We start from the raw sequence: 19,587 nt of genomic DNA on the forward strand, positions 1-19,587 counted from the left end.
ATAGTTAGAAAATAAGGATTTAAATACTGCAACTGAGAAAATCCAGGTGTTTTCTTCCTTAAAAGAAATATGCACATGATTATTTAATGCTACAATTTTTCCTCAAATTAACTTTTCATCCAGATTATCAAATAAACAAGCACTAGTTGCTGTATTTACAAAACCATGAATTTGCTGCTTTCATTAACATAACATCATGGCATCCCCAGCCTTAGGTACACAGCCACTGACTTTCATACTATACACAACACGGCACACAGATTTGACACAGAGTAGCAGGTCAGATGTAGAGTCAGCCCTGATGTGTTTTTAAATATAAAATATTCTGGAAGCAACATTTAATCCTTCAGCTATGAATGGAAAATATGACTCTTTCGGTTGGCCTTGTGTTCATAACGCAGGTTCAAATACACAAACAAATGCAAGAATATAAAAGTCTGGGCCCAGACCGACTTGTATGGTGCTCCTTTTAAAGACAGCTCATAGTATAGTTTGTCTGATAGCTATTCCAGGACAGAGTTTATTTATCGATCAAAAAGCCATCCATGCGAACGTGTTAACTCGCAAATTAGAAAAACAGTAACTCTCTCTGAAGACCGTCAGAAAGGAACATCTTAAAAGTACCCATTCTGTAACATTTTTATTCCTTTTAGTATTAACCACAGGATTCTAGAAAAATAGGAAAGGTCTTTTCAAATATAAAATACATTACAATTTAATTGCTTTCAACCTTTTTGTCCGCACAGACATGTGGTTCTCTTTGACGCTCTGCCTGAGCAGCATGTTCACTGCCCTTGTGCTCCCCTCCAATGGTCTGAGCGCACTAAGTAATCCAAGCAAAAGATTGCTTCTTGGATAGGAATTAGAGCCAGCTCCCCTTCCTGATCTGCTCAACAGAAACACAAAGCTAAACCACTGTTTTTAATCAAATAGTTTTTTCTCCATTAACATAGTGAACTTAACAGTAACTGTGTTTTAAAATGAGTTTATGCTTACCAAATGGTGGAAATATTACAATTTTTAGCACTGTCAAATAACTCCTTGCAAAGACTGTCAGCCATTGGTGAGAAGTTTATATAAATGTTGAAGTACTACAGGAAAAGAAATCATTTTCAATTTTTTGGTCACAATTTCAAACTTTTATTTGAATTAATTTTCTAAATTATGTCATAATTGCTAATGTTTAAATAACAACATTATAAAAGCATGACCTTTGATGCATTATATGTGGAAAAATAGACCGAAATCTAGGCAATTAAACAGAAAAAAATATCAGGGAGAAAAAGTTTGCACTTTAGCTAAATCCAGTTGAAGCTTCTATGTCATGCATTTAGTAAATTTAAAAAACACTGTAGGGAGTTCCCTGGTGGTCTAGTGGTTAGGATTCAGCGCTGTCACTGCCGTGGCCCAGGTTCGATCCCTGGTCAGGGAACTGAGATCCCGCTAGCTGCGTGGCTCGGTCAAAATTTTTTTAAAAAAAAAATTTTTTTTAATAAAAATACACTGTAAAGCATGATTCATGTATATATAGTTACTTAGAAGTCCATTTTAAATACAAACTAAAAACATTGTTCTTCTAGTTAAAATAAATCTTTAATATCAGATAATTCATAACAAAAAAATTAAAACTCAAAAGTCTTAGGTTATTTTCCTTTACCATGAAACAAATGATAAGATGATTACTGGAATTTAAACTATTTCTATAAATATGAAATAAGCATTTTAAAATACAATGGTCGATCTCTTCACAGAAAGACTCATTTGTGCTGATATTTGTATCTTCCACATTTGAAATAATTCTTCTGCAGTCAGAAGGAAAGGCTTAGAAACTGATCTCATTCGGTCATTTTAGAAACAGGTATGAAGCATTTCACAAGCCCTGATGAAAAGAAGACAGGACTTCGGTTCGAGGGGCCAACTGTAAGATGGCACGCCCACAGAACTCATCGTCTTTACGGAACAGGAAGGAATCACAAAGCAGCCAGCAACATGAATTAAACATCAACATTCCGAATGAACTGTTGCAGGCTTCTAATTTTTTTTTCATTAATAGTCATTCGGTCACGTTCCTCATGCTCCATTTAGAGCACACCCCAATGTGGATTTCAACAAGCAGTTTTAAAACAGACCACCCCGTTTAGTAATGTGAAAATCGAAAGATTTCTGAAGCCAGATCTGTGAATCATATGTGACTCAGCAGCCTCCCACAGGCCTGACATCCTGTATATTTTCCCTCAAAATGTTCCTTCTGTAAAAGAGAGGCTGAATGGACTCCCTTATGGCTACTCAGAAAATACAAAGGAATTTGAGGGCAAGCACTCCATTAGAATTCACGCTATCAGTTCTAGGTCACTGTAGTATAGGAAAAGAAAAAGCCCAATGCTGCATCTCTTGCTATCTGGAGAACTGTCTTTTCAACTATCCATGGTGTATTGCCTCCAAGTTCCACATCATGTTCTCCTATCTCTTGATCACAGCAGGGAAAAAGTAGCTTCACAGGCATTTACAACACCTTTGAACATCCTGCAAATGAATCTTTTTTTTTTTTTTTTTCCTGTGGTACGCGGGCCTCTCACTGTTGTGGCCTCTCCCGTTGCGGAGCATAGGCTCCAGACGCACAGGCTCAGCGGCCACGGCTCACGGGCCCAGCCGCTCCGCAGCTCTTCGCGGACCGGGGTACGAACCCGTGTCCCCTGCATCGGCAGACGGACTCCCAACCACTGCGCCATCAGGGAAGCCCCTTGCAAATGAATCTTTAACTGAAGTTATTTATCCAATTAATGCATGTAATAAACATTATTTTAGTCTTAGAATCTGCATATACCTCAGGCTTGCAGTCCACTTTCCTACTTAATGGAAGCTTTCCATATACATTACCCATAAAAAATTATCATGCCAATTCTCCGAATACTTCCTGGGGTAGCTGTTCATTATCTTACTAACAATCTTTTTGTATGGAGGCAAAACTGTTAGAAAGTTCTTCTGGTGCAAAAGAAATTGTGGTATATTTATCTTATAAATTATTAGGCAACTATCTAAAATAAGATCTACCTTTTATAACATTTCTATATTGCTTTTTAACGATCATTAACACTGTGGAATTTACAAGTAAAATTATAAAACTTCAGAAAAAATTAGAAGCGTCTCGGACATCCAATTCCTAATGCCTAGCAGAAAACAATGGATGCAGCTGACTTAGTTGTGGCCATCTGACTGCCCTATTTTTGTCTGTGCTTACACTAAGATTTAAACAAAATGAAAAGAGTGAATAAAAATATATGCATGTAAAGGGCAAAGTGAGAATTTATGTCTTCTCCCTGCTATTAAAAAAAAAAAAAAGAGGTACAATCAGCAACTAAGGGCAAAACAGGTGATAATGATTAATAAATATCCCATGTAAGTTTAGTATTTTTTCTGGCCAAATGGTAAGTTCTAGAACTTGGTTTGGGGTTTAGAAGCAGACTGGGTCTGGTTTCAGCCAGGTTCTTTGGACTATGGATATAAAGACGCTCCAACACAAGTGTCCAAAAGGAAAGCTGGAACCAAGAACCAAAGAAGTTGCCCACAGAAATAACAGTTCAAAGAGGCTAGATAAGAAGAGTAGAGAGCTCTAGGAAGAGAAGAGCAACTAGAGACAAGGATAGAGCAAAAGCCAAAAACAGCACATAATTTTGGATCAAAGGAGTAGCCCAACAATTTCAAAACGTGGTTAAGGACCTATCTATAGAATTCCTGTGTTCTTGTCTACCTGTGGATACAAAGGGAGCTGCTAAAAGCCCCAACTAGGCCATGAGAGAGACGGCCATGAAGGTTTGTTTAAAGAACTCTACTCTGTATATAATTTTTTACTCTGAGATCACAAAGTGCATCATGCAAAATGCCACTACAATGGGAAGTTAATTTGGTTTTCCTATTTCTTTTAAACAACTAAAGTTTAAGAAGTAAATATACTTATCTTTATATTAATGCCAGGGCACAAATTAGAACCTTATTCTTGACTCTCTATCAGATTCTTCCTGCTGGATTTCTCAGACAGGCCATGGAAATATCTTTGGATAAATTCAAGAACAGTGTATATATTTTCCATCTAAAGCAAACACCTCTCTCAGGATTATGGTAAAGGTGTTCTCATTTCCAGCCAAGCTGGTCTTGTTCTCTATGTTCACTCTTCTGATTTGACAGAAGGGGAAGTTTACGGGACGAATGGGCAGGCAACAGAATTAATGGAAGAGACTCCATTATGCCCATCACAATATCTCTCCTCTTCATCAGAAAAATCCAGAGGAGTGCACAGAGCTGGGAAGCCCAAGGGAAATAACATGTTCCTGATTAACCAACTCTCCCTGAATTTATAACACAGCTGCCTGGTAGTATATAAGATTAAATGAAGAAAAATGAAGCAGAAGGAATTGAAAGAGATTCAATGGCCCCAAAGGAAAAGAACTCAAGAGAAGGAGCGAGGAAGAGGGACACATGGAAGTTGGGAGAGTAAGGAGGAGAGTATAGAAAAAGAAAGGAGACTAAAAATAAATGCATATTTCTAAAAAATAATGTGGAGTTTCTCCTAAAAAGATGAAAATTTACTTTTGCACATCTGAAAATTTTTGACTCATTACCAAAAACTTTAAACAATGCACTATTTACTATCGTTCAAATAATCATTGAAAGTTTTAAGATATACAATTAACAGTCCTATAAACTAAAATGATACAGCCTTTTTAATCCAGTTATAATGGAACATATGATTGCTTTGCTCTATTTCACATGGAATTGTGAAACCAAATCTCTTTTAAGACTATGTTTATTTGTATGAAATTTTTTGTTTATGTTCAATTTATTGTTAGGAAAAATAATGTTCACTTATCTTTACAGTTCAAGTACACATCTTTTCAGTGTGGACAATGGATTTGAATAACACTGATTTTTACTGTGTAGATCAATGACACATCAATAAATGGTGATCTGTTTACAGCAGTCATTAGGTTGGCTCCCTGCAGAGAAATGTAGCTCATATTTGTGCATCTCCACATTTTACCTATACTTATATTTGAACATTTCCATGAAACACAACTTTATTGCACTAAATACTGAAGAGCTGTAGCATCTGCTACTTCTACACCTTAGGCTGCCATCTTTCACATTCTCTTCAGGAGTTCTAAGTGGCTAATAAGGAAAGGTTTAAAGAAGGGCTGAAATCATATTTTTTGAGTTGTATGACCATACATGTTATTTTCTACTGCACATAGTGGGTGACACAAGATTTGGGTAGTCAAGCTACTATGGGGAGGTGGTCTTGGTTGTTCTCTATAACCCTGGCTGGGGGTTTTGCTCCCTAACATTTCAGCTAATGAATTGGAGAATCTTTAGCACATAGACCCTCAAAAGGGAAAATGAACCCAAATGGCAAATAACTCCTGAGCCAACCCTTCTCCTAGACCACTCCTTGCTACAGCAGAGATGTAAGAGATGTAGATCTTGAACTTGCCACTCCAGAATTTGACACCACCACTGAATAGCATGTTCTTGCCTACTCTTTCTTCTGCCTATCGTATTTCCCTTCCACGTCTTCTCATTCCTTTAAACTCCAGGGCAAAGGTCAACACCTCACAGACACATTCCTGCCCACACTAGCTAAATCCATCTCTTTGCCCTGCCTCCTGTCCTTCACATCAGGCCCTTATTGTTTCTTCAGGACACTCACAACTCTGCAATTATGATATTCGTCTACTTACTTGTTTTCAGCCTCTTTCCTCTAGTAAAATGTAAACAACACAAGAGAAGGTCGTTCTCATCTGAAATCCAAAGCACTTAGCTTTGCACTGGGATAAAATAGTTGCCCAAGAAAGTATTAATAAAATATTAAATTAAAAAATGAACAACTCTTTGGGGGAAAGCAAGGAGAATGGCCAAAATGGGATATCCACATTTATGCACAAGGCATGGTAAACAGGCTCAACTGGGAAAGCATGGTCTTAAATCCAGTAACTTCTCTTTTTTTCTTAATTAATGGAATGGAGAATAGATAAACATAATCTGGGCTGACACAGAGACCATACACTTTCTATTAAAGTCATGTGGGGAAAAATTTACATTTCAAATGTCTGAATTTTCATACAAAATGTCTATAAAATTATGTCAGGTCATTTTGGAATGAGAAAAATAAAGGGAACATTGTTTCCCTAGAGCAAAAATTAGACAATCCAACAGGGATGAAGCCACTGCATCAGCAATGGCAATGCAATCAGAGCTAAAAATTTTGGGGCACTGTCCACCTCCACCAGCTTTGATCCAGCACTTCATACCACTGCCAATTTGCCCAGCTACATACACTTCGACTGCTTTGATGATGGGAAGATTCCGCATCATCTGCAGAAACTTCAACCCAAGGGATTATTAAAGGTCTTTCCCTATGAAGTTGAAGTACTGGCATACTAGAGTAAATGTTTACATTCTTCAGAGAAAAGCAGCTACACAAATTGTGTAGAAATACACTGAGGTTACTATTTAACATTGTCTGGCTTTGCTGATGGCTAAAATTACTTTTAAAAGCTTATTAAGTTCTATGAAGTGGGAAAGTAATGACACCATAGCTGATATCTCATTCACAGCCAAAAGCAGAATCTGAAATTAAAGTGGAAACAGAATATCTCTATTTCTGCATTTTTAGACTTTAAACAAATCAACATACCACTTTATTTTCTTTTAAACTGTTAGAGACTATTAATTCCAAGGAATGTGTTATTTTACATATTCTACAAATTCTTTAATCCAGCCTCATTTCCCTAGGTAGCTGCTTAAGGATTGGCATTCTATTATTCAACAATAACAACAACAAATTAAAGCCCTATGAATTTGTTACTCAGAATAACTAGAACGTATCATTTCACTCCCTGTTCACAAATTTCCAAGTACGTCCCAGTAAGTTACATTTTAATGTTTTATGAGAAGCTTCCATAAACTGGCACCTCCTATATTTCCAATCCTAACTTCTAACAATATTTTCTCTTCTTTTGCTGCACGTAACAATGATCCTTGGGCTTCCCTGGTGGCGCAGTGGTTGAGAGTCTGCCTGTCAATGCAGGGGACACGGGTTCGTGCCCCGGTCCGGGAAGATCCCACATGCTGTGGAGCGGCTGGGCCCGTGAGCCACAACTATTGAGCCTGCGCGTCTGGAGCTTGTGCTCCGCAACAAGAGAGGCCGCGGCAGTGAGAGGCCCGCGCACCGCGATGAAGAGTGGCCCCCGCTCGCCGCAACTAGAGAAAGGCCACGCACAGAAAAGAAGACCCAGCACAGCCAAAAATAAATAAATAAATGAAATTTAAAAAAAAAAAAAATGATCTTTATATCATTCTCACTCCAGAATAACATGAGTTCATCTTAACATCATTTTGTATAAAAATTCACAAATCTGAAATAATTTCAGTGTGGCATGTTAGTGACAACAACACGTACTCTTCTTTATCCTAATGTACAAACTCTTCACATTCTACTTTCTCTGCTGGAATCATCTATTCCTTGAAATCCTTCTCCTAGAAAATTTCCAATCATCCTTTAAAGACCAAATGCAAATACTTACCTCTCAGCAGATCTCTCCGGATATCATTCAATTTACTTACAATATCACAATGGTATTGAATTTCATAGTAATTATTTGTTTGCCAAGCTCACTCTTATCTTCATGGCAACAATCAAAATGACCATAGTAGGAACCTGACACACAGTAGGAACTCATTAAATGCTTAGTGAATTAATGTTAATTCTATTACATGAGTAACTCTTTGCCATCCCTTCCTCCTTTCCATTCTCACTGTCACTGCTTTTAGGGACTTTTCCTTCTAGTGTATGGACTGTTGCAGTAGCCCGCTAACTGGTCAATCTGACTCTAACTTCCTCTGCATCCAGTACTTGTAACTCTAAGTTACAACATTGAAATAACTGTGCCCTTTACACAGAGCCCCACTAGAAAATCACTTGTTCTAGAGAAGATTAAAAAATAACTTTCATTATAATGAAATTCTATGAGATGCTTAATGTGCAATTTCATTACAAGAGTACAGGCCTAGAATGTTATACAACTGTTTGTCATTTTCATGCTTTTATTAAAATCCCCCTCAGTATTTTTTCTATGTCTAAGAAACATTCTATTATTAGAAAAAGAAAATGAAATTAACTGATCTTCAGTTTTATTTGCTGAACAAATTAGTAAGAAGCTTAAAAACTGCAGCTATTTGATTTATATATTGTCATTATACATATTTTTGCATCAATATAATACAGAAAGTATGCTCAGTTACAGCATTAACTTACATATAACTTCTACTCCAATACTGTCAAAAATAAAAATTTTAGCAAATAAATATTAACACAAAAATAAACTATAAAGATTAAGATATTATGTAATCTCATTATAGCATTTCCAAACTTACTGGGTAATTTTAGCACAGTCATTCCTCAAAATATTTGTCCAGTTCTCTGGAAATTAGTGTGAGATTCCTCACTGCATTTAAGATATGCATGGATTAGTTCTCTAAGCAATAACTTACAGAACTGATACAAAGAAAACAGAAATAAATTCAGTAAGGTAAAATTTCATTCTGTATAAAACTATGGCAATATATAATGAAAAGTAGACTTTTATTTTCTAATCTTACCTAAAACATAAAAGAAAATAATCTTATCCAAATTTAGAATGTAGTTTACAAAGAAGAATCCTGAGCACTATTTACAAAACATTAAATATTGATAAAATGTGTGAAAGGGAGGACTTGCAAAGAAGCTACAACAATGGATGATTAAATATTATCCACTGTGTCTAGAATCTAGAGATGGCTTACAGTTTCCTTTACATATTCTTATATTTTACTATCTTAAGGTATAGTTAGAAAAAAGGATTACTAATATGAACAATATTAAACAGAGAACTGAAGAGACTTGAAAATTGCCAGATTGTTACTAGACTGCCTTAACCCACATAACTCTTTTTCTTTTGACAAGAGGCTTCTAACTGAAGTTACTACAATCAACAACGCTTTATTCATTTTTTGAATATCATATTAACATCCTTCTCCTTTGTTATGGAAAGCCACAAGAAACACTCCAAATGCTGATAGACTAGGTGATTAAACAAGATCAGTCTTCTACTCAAGCAAGCCTCAACTATTCCTTTTTAAGAACTTGATTTTCTGTGCTGTCAATTCCCCCTTTTTAATTGTTACAGGATCTCATACATAATACATACTTTTATTAGAACACATCATATTGCCTTGTGACACAGCATGAGTTGTCAGTAAAGAGTAATAATCTTTGACCTCAACTGACCCACGGACATCAATAAAAAATGAAAATTACACCTACAAGCCGGCTAAAAGGCTTCCATACTGTGGCACTCATAACTCCCCAATAATGTAGTTAGCTCCTTAGTCACTCTCCATTCTACTACAAATCTTTTCCCATTCTGTTTTCAAGAGTTATATTTATAAATACTCGCTGTTATTCACTGAATAAGCCTACACATTAGTCTATCTGTATTCTAGAAACAGGTTCAGTGTGATGGTATCATTTAAAAAAAATATGCAATTGGTCTTTCATTTGCTTATATCTAAATACAACTAGATAAAAAGCAAGTTATACTTTTAAACAATATAGCCTCAATTTTATTTGGAACAATATTTTCTAAAGAAAACCCTCCCAGAGAAAAGAAAGCTATTTAACCAAAAAATGTATTATCGATGGGAAGCTCTCCTTCTGTTGCCAGCTGAAGGTTGACACGGGTCACTCCACAAGAAACTGGACATGAGTGACATTCAAGGCAAACCAGTTCCAATACATACAGCTCACTTCCTAGGGAACATTACACTTCTCCAAGACAGTATAAATGTTTTAAGGTCAGAAGAACACAATGCCTGTCAAAGTGTTCTGTGTACGTTAAAAAGACAGGTAATTTAGGAAGCCTTTCTGACATTTAAAAGGGAATCATGCTTTCACATTCTCCCTCTCTTCCAACTTGACACCTAATTAAGCATCAATACAAAACAATATAATTGAACAGATGTACTAGTCATTAACAGGAATTACCCATTCTCCTATCAAATCAGAATGTACAGAGAGGGCTCTATTTGCAATAGGTTGACTTAATTGCTTGAGAATTCCCCGGAGAAATAAACAAATGGATCAAGACATCTCACATGCATACACACACACACACACACACACACACACACACACACACACACACACACACCACAGACAAACACAGACACCCCTTCTAAGCTTTGATCCATGCTTTAGTCATTGTTACATCCATCTCTGCAAATGAGAATTTATGGTGGCTGTAGTCAGGACTAGAAGATCAAATAAACAGATGGAAAAATAAATAAAGCTAAATGAAAGGTAACAGAATTCAGATTCAGCAACACCTTATTACAAATTTCTTACACAGCAATGTTTTTCATAAGATAGTTGTTTAAAAAAATTAGTAAAAAACAGAGCACAATAAACAAAACATCCAAAAAAGCAAAAACAAAACAAATCAAGAAAAACATACACACAGAATACAGAAGAATTGAATCTTCTGGCAATTTACTGTGAAACATTTGTTTCATCACAAGGATCTCATACACAATTACTACAGTTGCAGGGTTTGTTGATTAGATCAGCCGACAGACATCATCAGGGGGAGCTCAGAAGTCCTGAAATATGCCAAGCAATTCTCACATCATTATGCAAGGCAGAGAATCCAGAAAGTTAACACAATTATGTTTTCCTGTCCTTTTGATTAACAGCCGTCTCAGAGATGTATTGTATATAGTATCTGCTGACCAAGGTAGCTTCACTTTACCCCTACGAAAACCTCTCTTAACCAAAAGCATCTAAAAAGGAGAAAATAAGGCATTTCCAGAACGGGTTAAAGATGTAGCTGGATTTTAGAATTTAGAAAACAGATTCCAGTTTTCTTATACTCAAGAAGCTAAGGGCATTAAATTCACGGAATATAACAGATTTATTCCCATGAGCATCACACTGGATCTGAATTTCTGGGGATAACTCAAATGAAAGATTGGGGTCAGAAATACAGAAAATAAAAACGAGGAGAAGAAAAGATGTAGAAACACAACTTTCAAACTGAATGCTCCTAACACACACACACACACACACACACACACACTCAGAACAGTTAGGTTTGCCACTATTCTATCTGCCCTACCCCATCACCCATAAAGGAGTCTGTAGAATACAAAAAAGCATCGTCTAGTTGCCCATCACCCTAAGTCATATTTCAAGCCACCAGAGAATATAAAGGACTTATTTCAAAGACTGCTTGCATTTCAGATTCTAGAGATGACATTGTCAGGATTGTTCCTAGGCATTTTCAGTGACGGAGAGATTCCCTGGCCACATCATAAAATCTCTCCTATTGGAGCTGTAAGTGCCCAAATAAATTCCCAGGAGTGTGGAGGCGTGGGCTCTGCTCAAGCCTCTTCCCCTACAGATCATTCCCAATTGCCCCAGCCTCATGGCGCCTCCCTCCTCTCTTCCCGAAGCCCGTGTTATCTACACCACTTCCTTATTCATTCACTTATCAGTTACTGCCTTCAACACTTCTTACAATTTTGTATTTGTTATTTTTTATTATAGAGTTAACAAGCTGTTTGTGTGTACTTTCTCCTCCACAAAGATGCAGATTTTTGTGGGCAGGAAACACGCATGTGTGTATGTGGCACCGTGCTTCGTACATATACTCAATGCCCCCCAGATATGACTGATTTCATTGTAGACTGTCTTAATTGCCTACAGCCCACACAGCATGTCTGCAAAGTCTTGGGTGAAAATCAGTTACGGGAGATTGCCTCGGGCTCTCTCGGCTCCAGGAGCAAGCTTAATGACTGAAAACACACTGGCTGCCCCTCAGTGGAACAAGGCCACGTGTCACCGCATTTCTGCGTCAACTAGAGCTGGGGGTACAGAAAACAGGTGTCACAAAGGAGATCTGCAGGGCACTGGGCACCCTACCCTCTTATGAAATATAGGAAATCTGTGTTTCTTTTCTCAAAACAAAAAAACCTATGACTGGTTTTGTCCAATTCACCAGCTTGGGAAGTTGGTAAGAAATGTAGTTGGATCCCCAAAACTACCAAATTTAGTTTTGAATTCTTTAAAATATATTTTTAAATGACTAGGAGCTTTTAATGGATATTTTTCCATCTTGCTATATGTCTGGAACAGCTCAATAAATACCTGTCATCACACACTAGAAATGAAACAAGCTTTAATGCACATAGCACCACTCTTACAGTTCGCCCTATTGTTATTATAAACATAAAACAGCTGGGAACGTGGCAATGCCAACAAAGCACTCAGGATTTCCAGTAGATGTTGTCCTTGCTTGACTTCCTTATTACAAGGCTAATGTTCTCTTCAAAGAGAAAGAACTAAGAGGCAAAATATAATCTTTGACTGTGGACCGTATATTCTTGTCGCTTAGTAAACAATAGATATTCTAAAACAGGAGGTATCTTAATTCAGTAGTGTTAGCAATGGTTAAACTCTTCTCACCTGAAATGAACAGTTTCACACCTCTTTTCCAAATATATCCTCTGCATCTAATTTAGAAGAATTCATGTGGGTTAGACTCTTAAATCTATATATTCACGGAATTTCCATATAGTATCTAGCCTGATTAAATTTTTCCTTGTGACTAGCCTTCTCAGACACTGATAAGTAAAATATTTGGCTTTCAAACAGCATTGAGCTCACTGTTGATGAAAGAAAGCTGTATTGAGCAATGTCAGGCTTATACGTTTAAGAAAATCTCAGGCAATGAAGGAAAACAGAAACAAAACCAACACAACTTGGAGGAAAATGCTGAACAATGAAATGGGGTGTTATTAATTCTCTGCCACTTGAAGATTGTTTTCCACCCTTTGGCATGCTGAGATAATTATATACACATGACACAGTATTATACGCGCTGCTTGCCTACTTAAAAACTGTTCGCCAAAGCAAGTATTATTGATTGAAGCTTCTTGTGCATCACATTTCACACAAAAAAAATTGCCTAATTCCCACTGGAGCTAATCCATTACTCAAATTTTGTCAAGGTAAGTCTAGATTATTGTGCAAAACTGCCAGGCTCCATTCCTAATAAAAACTGATTCTTTTTTATTGGGGTCATATAGTCAGCTTTAAAATTCTAACATCTGTTCTTTTGCCAAAATCTAACATTCCAGTTATTGATTAAAGCTTCAGAGTTGCTTTGGAAGGTATTAGATTCTCCTTTCCATTTAGATCAGGACTGTTATACTAGATCAATGCATTTGTGGCCATCTGTCAGATTCAGCTCTTCACGTTCGCTTGTCTTGGTCCATATTTTATCTACAGAGTTCGTATAACTAGTATGGTTCTTAGGAAGTTTGGGGAAATTGTCAAGAATGTAAGCAGAAAAATCCAACAGAAGGAATATTTTTGCTTTCTCTCCATTGCTTGAAACATTTGTCTCCATCTTCCTAGATGGGATCTCACCGTCTCAGCTTGCCCAATCCAAAAGAAGGATTTCATAATCGTATTCCTTCACACTTGAAACACTGATTATCCAGTGAACACTAACGATCAGGGATTACTAGGGCTGAAAGGGCAAGGATTCTTTAAGAGAAAAGATCTCTCTCTGTTGCACCTTTTGGTCTCTGCCACATGATTTTCTGACCTCAGACTATATCATTCGTGTTCTCGTTCTCTTCCTGGTCCTAAGAATTTGGATGGAAAAAAAAGCACAAGTGCCCTTTGTGGACCTAACTTTCTCTTTCTGTCTTGCTTTAGCTCTCACTGTTTCCACAAGCACTCAAGCATACTGGGCTCGAATATTAGATTCACAAGAGATTATTTACAGCTAAGCCATTAGCTCCAAACACAGGATGAGGCTATCAGTCACTTGGTGAACACCTACGATAGTACTTTTTTCCCAGAATTACGTGCCTGTATAAACAATTTCTGTGAAAACTCCAAAAAAGGAGAGCAGTGTTTGGCAGGAATTCATACATTTCTAGACCCTTCTTTGTATTGTTATACCATCGAGTAAGACCAAAACACTTTCTTCTAACCCCCAAGGTGATAAAATCCAAACTCCACTTGTTGGGAAACAGGATTGACCTTCCTACCCTCTACTGTTAAATACAACAACTGTAACTACTAAGAGGTCATGTCAATCTGGATCTACGTAAGATTAAAGAAAACCATTAAGACATGTGGTTGACATTCAAAAAAGAAAACAAAACCCCTAATGTTATCTAACTCAGACCCTCTTCCAAACATATGTAATCTGAATATGTTAAACTTCGACTTTATCTTCTTCTTTGGGAGTTCAATGTTCACAAGAGCTGAGATTTGATTCTCTGTTGTGTGCAGCCTGTGAGGTCCTAGGCAGGACACGCAGTCTTCTTGAATGTTTATTTTCTCACCTGTAAGATAGAGCTATTTACCAGTACCTTTCTCTTAGGGATGTTGTGAGGATTAAATAGAATGACAGATTAAAAGGGTTTAAGAATATTTCGTATACAAGTGCTCAATAAATAGCAATTATTATAATTATATTAAACATTATGATTTATGACAAGCTCAGCTTCTTGAGAGTTTGTTTTAAACTTTGTAATTTATAAAAGGAACTTCCTGAAGTTGAACCATTCTCTGCCTCCCTATGATTTTCACTCACTAGCCTAAATTTCTGATGCTTTCCTTACATGTCTACTTCTGTCATGAACTCTCTGGGCTTCCTAAAAAAAATACCAAATTATTAATTGGTATTCTTCCTAGAATATGATTCCTTGCTACTTTAACATCCTAGTCTCTTTGAAAATAATCTAATTTGTCAATAAACTTATTAAATAAAATTTTGATTCTGAGACCTGAAGCCAACATTCAAGTTGTCATCTGACCAGGGTACAGTTCTGTGTCTCAGTAGGGATGGTATGTTTTGCTTATGGTCAACTGGCTACTGCCGCTGCTGGTGTGTGTGTGTGGGTGTGTGTGTGTTAAACTCAGGAGCTGTACCCAAGCCAGTTCTTCTCCACTCCATACTATAGATTGTAAACCAAAACTAAGAATTTGTATTTTCCTTGTGAAACTGTATTTTTTTAAATGGGAGTGCGGGAAGAGACTGGGAAAGTGGAACTATTTTTTAGTGACCTGTACCAGTTACTTTTTATTCAGAGTTTCTCAAATCTGTTTCTGCAACTACTTGCATTATAATAAATTAGATGTTTTTAAAAATTACACATTTGTTACATATATACAATGGAATATTACTCAGCCATTAAAAAATTAAATAATACCATTTGCAACAACATGGATGGACCTGGAGATGATCATACTAAATGAAGTAAGTCAGACAGAGAAAGACAAATACCATATGGGAAGGTGGGGGAGGGCTAGTTAGGGAGTTTGGGATTGACATGTACACACTGCTATATTTAAAATAGATAATCAACAAGGACATACTGTACAGCACAGCAAACTCTGCTCAGTACTCTGTATTAACCTAAATGAGAAAATAATTTGAAACAGAATAGATACATGTATATGTATAACTTAATCACTTTGCTGTACACCTGAAACTAACACAACATTGTTAATCAACTACACTCCAATATAAAATAAAAGTTGTTTTTAAAAATTACACATTTGCTGGTCCAGCCCCATGTCTGCTGAATAATGAATTTCAGAGCATGGGTCAAAAGAATCCATGGAAACATAACTCATAAACCATTTTTTCTCATAAAGTTATTAAATATTTACTTCTCCCTAGAAAAACACTTCAAAGATAACCTTGATAAATAATAGAAGCACATAACATTTTTTACCATTTAAAATTAGCAAAGCACTTTAACAAACATACTCTTTCCTATTTACCTTTATAACAATTGTATGAACTGATTTTACAAAAATAATCATGATTATGTAATTTATTTACATTTATCTGAATTTCTCTGAAAATCGCATTTAGGAAAATGTGTGTGTTAAGTATCTGTACTGCCCTCAGACATGTTAAAATATTATTGACTACTCAGAAAATGGCCAAAAATTTCAGACCTAATATCTCCACTGCATCACTCATTACCTCTTTAAAAATATAAAAGTAATACATGGTATGAAAAGTTATAAAGTGAAAAGTAAACGTTTCTTTTCATTCCATACCCAGTTTTATTCCATGGAAGTACAATTATATTTTTCAGTTTCTCTTTATATTCCTTGTTTTGGCCATGTTCAGAACTTGAAATAATCTGTTTTCACCTCCATTTCTTGATTCTTCAGCTGTAAGGAGTCTTACTCACTCCTTCTATGAAATATATGGAACTTAACTCTCCTGTATGACTTTCCTCTCTTCCCCCATATATCCATCTGTCTTTTTCTCTCCCTTCTTCCAACTTTTGCTACTTATAATTTTACTTTTAACTTTTCCATTATTTTCATTTTAACAAATAATACCTTAATCGGTATTTTATTATTGGTATTGGGGGGATGGAATGGGATTTAGGGATTAGCAGATGCATAGATAGACAGATAGACAGATAGATATGGATAAACAACAAGGTCCTATTGTACAGCCCAGGGGACTATATTCAATATCCTGTGATAAACCATAATAGAAAAGAATATGAAAAAGAATGTATATTTATGTATAACTGAGTCACTTTGCTGTACAGCAGAAAGTAACATAACATTGTAAATCAACTATACCTCAATAAAATACGTTTTTTAAAAAATAGAATCTATTGGACTATCCATAGGCTTTAGGCAATATTACTTACTCCCTAAGTATGAAAAGTGAAAAAATTAGTACCTTGCCATATCCCTCTCCACCGCCTCCCCCAACTCAAAACCCAGATTCCCTCCACTATAGCATTACTTTTAAATTGTCAGCATTTATTACATTTACATTCTGTTCTCTAACTATAATTGTCTCCCATTACATTACCCAAGAAGCAGAAAGTTTCTATTTGTCATTAAAGCATGGTTCGTCTCAAATCCCAAATTTTCTCACCTCTAGAGAAGGTGATAAAATTTAAATAGAAAAATTAGTTTTATGACTGATTAGAAAGGTATAAGTTACCCCACACCCCGGAGATGCTCTCACCTTCTGAGAGGGACCACATTCTGCCTGTGGAATGTGTGTTTCTCTAAATAAACTCACTTTCACTTAAAAAAAAGAAAAGAAAGGTATAAGTCAAATAAGTCTACAACAACTCCAGCTTGTGCTTTCAGATAATTCATAATATCAACTTTCTGTCAACACTTTCTATGTATCAGAGCTCATACATAGAGAAAAATACACCATGGTTATGGTTGTTTCAAGAATAAGTTTGCAGAATTGACCATTCAATTTTGCATGTGTTGGGGCGATACAGAACTATTATATAAAGAAAAGCCCACTCTAACTATAGACAGTCTCTTAGAACACATTTTCAAAAACATGACTGGCAGGTGGGAGGGAAGGGTATCCATTTAATAAACGTTTTGATTGGTAAATTCAATTTTCACAATACTTCATGATCTACCAACCACTCTTTAACTATTAATGTACATAAATATGTTCTTTATAGAAAAACAACAATGATCTAGACTCCAGGGTCCTGTGGAAAATATTGAGGATATATTCTCAATTTATTTGTGATTGCCTTTACCATTACCCCAATGAAAAGACATAATATTTATCGACAACAATTTAAAAGACATTACTCTGGAGTCTAGATTTTATTTGTGAATCAAAGCTATGTTCTTGGGCCACATTATCTTAAAACCCTGTAAAATTACTTTTACTAAGTTTGGCATTGCAATTATACCCTCAGCTGTAACGGAACACAGTTTATAAAACCCAGTATTTCAGTTATTAACCCTTCAGGAACTCATGCATTGAAAATTCATGGGAAGACTTTCTTTCAGACCAATAAAATACTTGAGTTCCCCTATAAAACTAATACAGTATACCCGTATATAAATTATTAAATAGATTTATTTCCCTTCTTGCTTTGGCCTCTAGGAAATTTAGGAGAGAAACTTGCTGGTCAATTTTTAAAAACTAAATAATATCCTGTGGTTTACATATTTGCATTCAAACTATCCTAGCCTCATATTCATATTCACCCTTTTCCTATCTTTAACTTTGTATTATTTTCATATTCTACCATATTTTTTATATTCTTATATTTGTGTCTGTAAACACAAAAATGTTAATAGACACAGTTCTTTCCTAATGGACTGATTTTGCCCATATCACATAAGAGACTACTAAAAAAAACACATACATTGGGGAGAGACATCAACTGACTTGAAGAATGCATCCTTAATAAAGATATTTTGAACCCCACAGTAACAGCAATGAAGTTTGAATTGAATCTGGGTTGTAGAAGTACAGAGTTCTAGTGAGAAGGAAGACATACATGATGAATAATCTCATATAGGAATTCATTTAAATTTAAGGTAATTTTCAGATGGTCAGAGTTTTGTCTTTCACCTCTGAAATGCACTAGAATTATAGTGAAAGGAAAACAGGAGCAACTAGTCCTTACCGGCCTTCTTATTCTGAAGCCCTCCTCTGTCAAGTGGGTGATTTAGAACCTAAAGTGTTCTTTTGTTTTCTTTGTCCGAAGTCGTTCCCAGATTAGTTTGAGACTTGCTTGCACGTGTTTCCCAGCAGTGATCCTGGGCTGTCCTGTTCACTTCTGACCTGCACCTGTTCTTTTCAAGTTTGCACCAAGAGTGCCTGCGGCCTAAACAGAGGCATGCTGGCCCATTCACTGAGACTATTCAGATAACTGTTAGGGGAGGGGCAGTGGGCGGGATGGTGGCCCTCCAGAGAAGAAAGGAAAGTGACCTCTTAAATCAGAAAATGACCTTCTATTTGTCATTGGTTGTCTAAGTAGTGTAAGGGGACCACCTCCTCTATAATACGCTTTGTTATACCGTAAATGTTACATGGCCTAAAATGGGGCTTCCGAAAAGATTAGATGAATTATTGGTTTTTAAGACTAATCAAGTGACATGTTTAGATACACAGAAAGAGTACAAAATCTATCACATGACTGGTATTCATAAATATTTACTATGTTTGTTCTAAAAACAAAAGGGTAAGTATATGTGAGACATTTCTGCATGAAAACATACAATGGTAACAAGGGATCTGCAGATGACTTAGGTCTCTCTACCTAAGGTTTGGGATTTGATCATTTAACTGCTTCCATCGAAGTGATACTGTGATTTCTTCTAAATCATCAGTTGCAGAGTCATAGAAGAAAGACTCACACTGATATTTTCTCTAGTAACCTAAAAGTCAGTAGAGGTTGTAAAATGAACCACTAGGGATATTTACACACTTGTCACTTAGAATACAGTCTTGATCAGAAAATAGATCATAATTCGTATTGGGTATTTTTCTCCACTAGACGAGTTTACAGAACTTGTGCTTCAGCCTCTTTTACTGAGATTTTTGGGCACTGATCTATTCCAAAAGAGAAGAATTGGACCTGAGGCTGAACTATTCCATCCCAAGGAGGCTTGTAGGCAAGACAGCCAGCTGTACCATTGCCACTCTGAACTAAAAA

General features: G+C 36.2%; 1 protein-coding gene and 1 non-coding gene across 3 annotated transcripts in view; one reads left to right on the forward strand and one right to left on the reverse strand.

Annotated features, from left to right (window-relative positions):
- Nucleotides 1–19,587, reverse strand: part of CACNA2D1 (calcium voltage-gated channel auxiliary subunit alpha2delta 1) — a 515,294-nt gene that overhangs the window by 439,534 nt on the left and 56,173 nt on the right. The window lies entirely within an intron of this gene.
- Nucleotides 1,361–1,432, forward strand: TRNAD-GUC (transfer RNA aspartic acid (anticodon GUC)). Its single transcript has one exon. It is a non-coding gene; the product is annotated as a tRNA-Asp (tRNA).

The sequence above is a fragment of the Delphinus delphis genome, chromosome 9, assembly GCF_949987515.2.
Source record: "Delphinus delphis chromosome 9, mDelDel1.2, whole genome shotgun sequence".
Classification (NCBI taxonomy): domain Eukaryota; kingdom Metazoa; phylum Chordata; class Mammalia; order Artiodactyla; family Delphinidae; genus Delphinus; species Delphinus delphis.